The sequence below is a fragment of the Frankliniella occidentalis genome, unplaced genomic scaffold, assembly GCF_000697945.3.
Source record: "Frankliniella occidentalis isolate FOCC.00 unplaced genomic scaffold, Focc_3.1 Scaffold40, whole genome shotgun sequence".
Classification (NCBI taxonomy): domain Eukaryota; kingdom Metazoa; phylum Arthropoda; class Insecta; order Thysanoptera; family Thripidae; genus Frankliniella; species Frankliniella occidentalis.
Genome location: NW_026267170.1, coordinates 281,421 through 287,254, shown reverse-complemented (window position 1 = coordinate 287,254; position 5,834 = coordinate 281,421). Strand labels below are relative to the sequence as shown.

The 5,834-nt window shown below is 49.6% G+C and overlaps 1 protein-coding gene across 4 annotated transcripts in view; it reads right to left on the bottom strand.

Annotated features, from left to right (window-relative positions):
- Positions 1-5,755, bottom strand: part of LOC113213288 (trithorax group protein osa-like) — a 16,125-nt gene extending 10,370 nt beyond the window's left edge. For 3 of the 4 annotated variants that reach the window (XM_026432305.2, XM_026432307.2, XM_026432306.2), the window contains exon 1: positions 5,327-5,755. The gene's annotated coding sequence lies outside the window, so the exon portion shown is untranslated. The remainder of the gene's footprint in view (positions 1-5,326) is intronic. The other variant, XM_052266562.1, reaches the window with a different exon arrangement.
- Between the last annotated feature and the right edge of the window lie 79 nt (positions 5,756-5,834).

Sequence of the window (5,834 nt, the reverse complement as noted above, 5' to 3'; positions counted from 1 at the left end):
CATTCACGGTCACGGGTGCCCTGCAGCAGCAGGGCCTGCAGCGGCAGGGGGAAGCGCCAGAAACAAGTTTAGAGGGTCCCGGCCGGAGCCGGCCTCACTTCGTGACCCGAGAGATGGGTGGCTCCAATCCGCTATGAGCAAGCGAACAAGCCGCACAAGCAGTCGTCATTTCACTTTTTGAAGTTGAAGCCAAAACCGCATCCACCGGTGGTGGTGGCGATCGGACCAGCACGGGGGACCTGCAGTAACGCCAGTAACGGAGCGACTGTCTGGCCTGTCACACGGCTGGCGCGCACCGTCACCGTGACTGCGACAGTCATGCTGTAGTGACGGTATGGTCTGCGGCGGCTTGGCATTGCGGGGTCTTTTGTGACAGGTTCACCCTACTTAGCGACAAAAAGTATAGTTCTCATAATTTGAAAAATTAAAAAGATTTTAGAAACAAATTTACTACAGTTAAAATACTATAAATTCAATTTCTCAGGAGAAATTAAAAATATTGTAGACGTTTTTAAAGGTGCAACAGCATTCTGAACCATCTCTGACCTGACCGATTCGTTTTTTCTTGGCATGTGAGCTTGTTGGTGGTGTCACCGTGGCTCTCGCCGTGGCTGCTAGTTATCAAGCATTTAATTACGGCTGCATTTTTTTCTGCACATGCACTTTTGTTTTCCAACGCGTGTCGAGTGGCGGAATCTCTCACGTAACTCGTAACTTTAGAGCGTGTATAATAAAACCTACCCCGTCTTCTTTCAAAGAAGATCTTTTGTACCGATTTATGCACGTCTTTTAGCGGTCTGATTTCACGCGTAATGATGAACGATTGGGATTTCGTCGATGCTTGAGAAACAGGCGGACCCGAAGAAGAAGCGGTCGTGAGCAGCGGGGCCTGACGGGCAGGACGACGATTACTTTTGTGAACTTTACCGTTACTGCCCCGAAGACGTTTATCGCTCGCGCCTCTGTCAGTTCGTCCGCTTCCCCTCCTCTTTCTTGCGGTAAACTCTGTAAAGTTGCGGGCGTTAGTAGGAGGGATGGGATAGAGCCCAAAAGAGGGCAAAATGAGAGGAAAAAGGGGGGGGGGGCTAATAGACGCCTCTCTTCCTAGCACAATAGCGTGCCAAACGGGCCGAATCATGTGAAGCGCCACACGTGAGTGTGAAAGGGGTGTCTGTGGGACCACTACAGACTGCCCCCCCCCCCCCCCGGCTGCAGCAGAGCGCTTTGTTGTGAGGTTGCTGTCGCGGTCCTCACCTCACCATAAGGCATTGACCCAGCCCAGAAGGCCAGTCCCCTTGTGTCTCCGTGAGGGCCCCGTGCTTGGCTCGTGCCGGGAGCCCCCGAATGAATCATCACGGCCATCATCACACCGCACCGAGCGTGTCGCATCGGCACGACACATCTGCCCCGCCACGTGCCCACCCCGCCCCGCCCCGCCACGCACTGCGCCGCCTATGCTTACTCTCCGAGCCGAGGAAGAGTAGAGGACAGCCGAAGCCAAAAGACTATTCGGCGAAAATCCTTTGAGAATTAAAGATTATTGCTCGATGTTTAAGGGGAGAATTTTTTCAAGTTGTCGAGAAACGAGGGGGAAATCACTTGGGGGCGTAGCGTACGGATTATTTCGTGGTATTTCTCCTGCCATTTCGTATATTTCTCGCCTATTTCTGATTATTTCAGGGTATTTCGCGGTATTTCACAGTATTTCGGAGGTATTTCGCGACTATTTTACCGACTATTTCGCGTCTATTTCGGGTCTGTTTCGCTGTATTTCGCCTTCATTTCGCCTTTATTTCGGGGGAAGGTGTAGGAACTATTTCGCAAGTGATTTCCCCGTCGTCGAGAAACAACGAGAAGAAAATACAAGAAGAAAGACAGATCATCAGAGATGTTTGATATCAATCTCGTTCTTTACATATGCTTGCTATGGTGTAGTTTAGATCTGGCCTGGCCTCTATCGAGGAATTCAAACAGAACAAAACACCTGCCACAAATTGTGCTGCGCTCTATTGGAGCTGAAGTAGAACTGCGGCTGGGCCGCAGTAGTTCCCTCTTTAGTCAATATAGATGGCGTTTTTCACGCATGTGCATGATTAACCTCGTCGACTTAGAATCTTTTCCCAACTTAGAGTTTATACACACTATCAATACAATAAAATGGGGTAAAACGGTTATTTTTAGTCAGGAAATCATTAACAATGACATTTACAGTTGTTCCTAAAAAAAATTTTAGGTTAAAGTCCGCGTTGTTGCGATTTTTTTTCGTGTAGAAAAACCGCCCCACGGCGGACGCTCGCCGGCCGATTTACTCGGCTTCATTTCTGAAATTTCTTTAAATTTTGCGCAATAACTCGAAAAACACCTCTATTATTGACTGGTTAGGGGACCGAAACCTACATTTTGGTACTATTCTCATGAATGTAGGTGTTGTGGTTACGGAGATGAATCGGGGGTCTATTTACACCAGACCAAGCACCATACTCGTTCTCCCACCTCCAAGAGGGAAGTGAGAGTGGAGGTAAAGAACGAGTAAAACACAAAAAGGCCGACGGAGACCAAACGGAAAGCCTTCCCCCACAGCCTCCCAAGATATAATATTATAGTCAAACAGATCTTTATCAACGTCAATCGGTTTATCCAAACTGGATCTGGCATGTCAATCGACGATCTTTATCAAAACTGGAAAACGAGAACCGGCAATATTTGTCAAAATAGGAAACTTTTACCTTCGGGTAGAGACAGCACTAGGGACTGTCTAAAAAGGTCGAAGACAAAGCGTGAGAAGTGAGTTGAGGACAACGATCTTCATGGGCGAGACTCCCCGTTCTGTCCGGCGCCGGGCCTCAGACACGTGTGGGAACGAACACGTGGAGCTCAGGCTCTACAAATAGCGCCCTGCAGGGGCCGGTGGCATTGTACAAAGCAGACAATCCCCGAAAAGTAGGGCCAGCAGCAACACTACTTTACTTAGGTCAAGGCCCCCACAACAACCCGCTCCTTGACCTCCCGTGTGGGCTGGGGGCCGTCAAGCGAGGTGGACACGAATTGTTAGCCGTTTGCTGATAACAAACTGCAACACTGGCATAATGCTCTGCCCCCTGCTGACAGCCTTTCCCTAGCGGGAGGCCGCGGCACGGGCCAAGAAACAATTAACGACCATTGTCCCTGAAAAATGGTTTAGTGGTGAAGTCTATACCGAAGTCTTCAATAAAGACTTCAAATTTTCAGGGTACAGGGTATCGGTTCACTCCTAGAAAATGAAACGCATACGGCAAATCCTGGCAACCGTCCTTAAGGAGTTGAAAGGGGTATCAAAAAGAAAGAGGAAGGTCAAAAAGTTAGATATTTTTAAAAGTGCTCTCCTAAGGGGTAAAAAAAGGGGTAAAACGTGAAAGTAGAAGCCTTCGCACTCAAATTTTGTCCGTTTGGCTCCCTCTCTCACCGTTTGGGCGCTGGAGGTGCTTTTTGGACGAAAATTCCCCAAAAAAGGACAACGCTGTACATAAGACGTACAAGAAAGGCCTCTAATCGAAAAATGACAGAGGAGGTACCGTCCAAAACTGCAAGTTCTGAATCCGTAGAGGGGCGGGCCTGCTTGTTTACTCTGGAGGTGCACGCGGCGTGGTGATCTCGCGAAAAAGAAAGACAGTCGCGCCAGCGTCGCGTCGCCGTCGGCCGGCGCCCGAGCGTGACAGGCCCAATCACAGGTGAGCTGGCGGCCCAGCCAATCATTGCATCGTCCTCGCTTTCGATACCACTTTCCTCCCCTTTCCTTATGGCGAGGCGAGGAGAAGTGTTTGTAGCTTGTTTCCGCGGGGCGCGATGCAGCGAGACGGAAAATGGAGAGAAACGCCCATTTTCGCTGCTCATTATTTACTACGAAGGTATTTGCTCTTTTTTGTCTTCTTCTCTTTTACTAGCGGATCGATAGTGTTGCACTTTTGGGTATTTTTTTGCAGTTCGTTCCTATCAATTCGCTTTGAAAAGAAAAGAAGAACAGAGGCGTTGCTTTTGTGCTCTGCCAGAGCTCCGTGGAGAAACAGGTGGCCATGAACGTGCTGCGCGGAGGAACTGCCGGCGGACTAAGGGCACCGGTGCACCGGGCTTAATGAGGATGTGGCGCAAGCAGTGTCGCCCCACGACCCTGCGCCGCCCCGCCCTGCGCCCACCCTGTTCTTTCTATTCAGGAGGGCCAGCAACCTAATATTCATAAATAGGAAAGGATAATTTTGTTTTTGTATACATCAAAGGTTTTAAAACTCTGTTTTAAATTGAGAACACTCTCTATCTTCTTGTACCGTATAGGTTTACGGTGAGAAAGATTTATTCGAGGCCTGTACTCTTCTCAAAATTGTTATATATATATATATACAGCGTTGTATACCGAAGGACGGAAACAGATTCTCACATTTCCGAGTTCAATGCTGTCTTTACAATTTCACAGTGACAGATGTTTTGTTTTGGGACTTTTTAGGCAGTTTAAGCATGCGTCGGTATGGTAGGTGTCAACGAACAAATAATAGCCGGCAATCGATCAGTCCCTAGGAGGCAGGATAGTCACAGGCACATCAAAATGACGTGAAGTAGTCAAAATTTTGGTTCGCGGGATGTCACCTTAAACGTCGAAGACATCAAAACGACAAAGTGACCAAACATGTTCTCATTGGGGTGTTCGATCTGAAATATACACTGTGAAAAATAGTAGGTATGTTTACAGGAAAATTTTCCTTGACACAAGTTGTAAAATTACAATTTGTAATGGTAAAAATACATGCAGTAAATATCGACTTGAAATGCATTGGCGAGCAAAAAATGTGCTCTAGTAAATTTACAACTTAAATAATAATTCGAGTTGACAATTTTTTTTGTAAATTTACTACGATATTTTTCACAGTGTAAGGTCAAATTTGTTTGAATTCCGCGCGTTCGCGCAACTCCAAACATAACGGTTATTATTGCTCGACGCTATCAATCCACCCACCGTACGTCCGACAAGCTCCCAGCGGATCGTCACTCCCTCCGAAATAATACAAAGAGCAAATCCCCCCCCCCCCTGGTTAGCTTGGGGGAGGTTTCCATTAGAGATGCAGTGTCTGACCTTTAACTTCGCCCTTGACTCCAGCTGTAACCTTCCCTCACGGCCCTTAATAAGTTCCCACGCATTTCATTGAGAAAGAAAGAAAAAAAAAAAAGAAAAAACAACGACAAATAACAGACCTCACACGAGGTGCCAAACTTGTTTTGCGTTTGCGTTCCTTAGGCAGACGCCGGCCCACCATCCCGCACCTCACACCAGCAGAGTGACCTGCGCTCCTTCAGCACCCACCTGATTCTGGATAGTGTTCCTATTCACCTGCGGCTGTCCTTGTAGCTCTTGTAACCTCGCAGTAACTTCGAATCGACACCGGGGCCTCCTAAATAGCAATGTTCTTGGCTTGGACTCGGGTCCCGGGCAGTGGTGACGGCGTTAACACCATGTCAGGCTGCGCGACGCTCGTGCGAGTACCTGCTCCAGCACCTCCGCGAGTTGTCCGCCGACTGGACGGGGACCAGACGGGCCGCGGGGGGCGCTGCGCTGCGGCCCGGCCGGGCCAGGACGCGGGGAACGGGACGCGGGACGCACCGGAGCGTGGGAAGAGACGGGACGAGGGGTCGGCGCGCTCGGCTCGGCGCGCTCGGTGTGCTGCGATCTGTGTTGGGCAGGCCCTGCTGCTGCGCTGCCTCTGTCTACTGCTGCGCTGCCAGAGCCGGGGGACTGAACTGAGGCCGTACTGGAGCCTCGGTGCGGTGGGCACGAGCCGCGACCACCGCCTGTCCCCCCCTCCTCCCCCCCC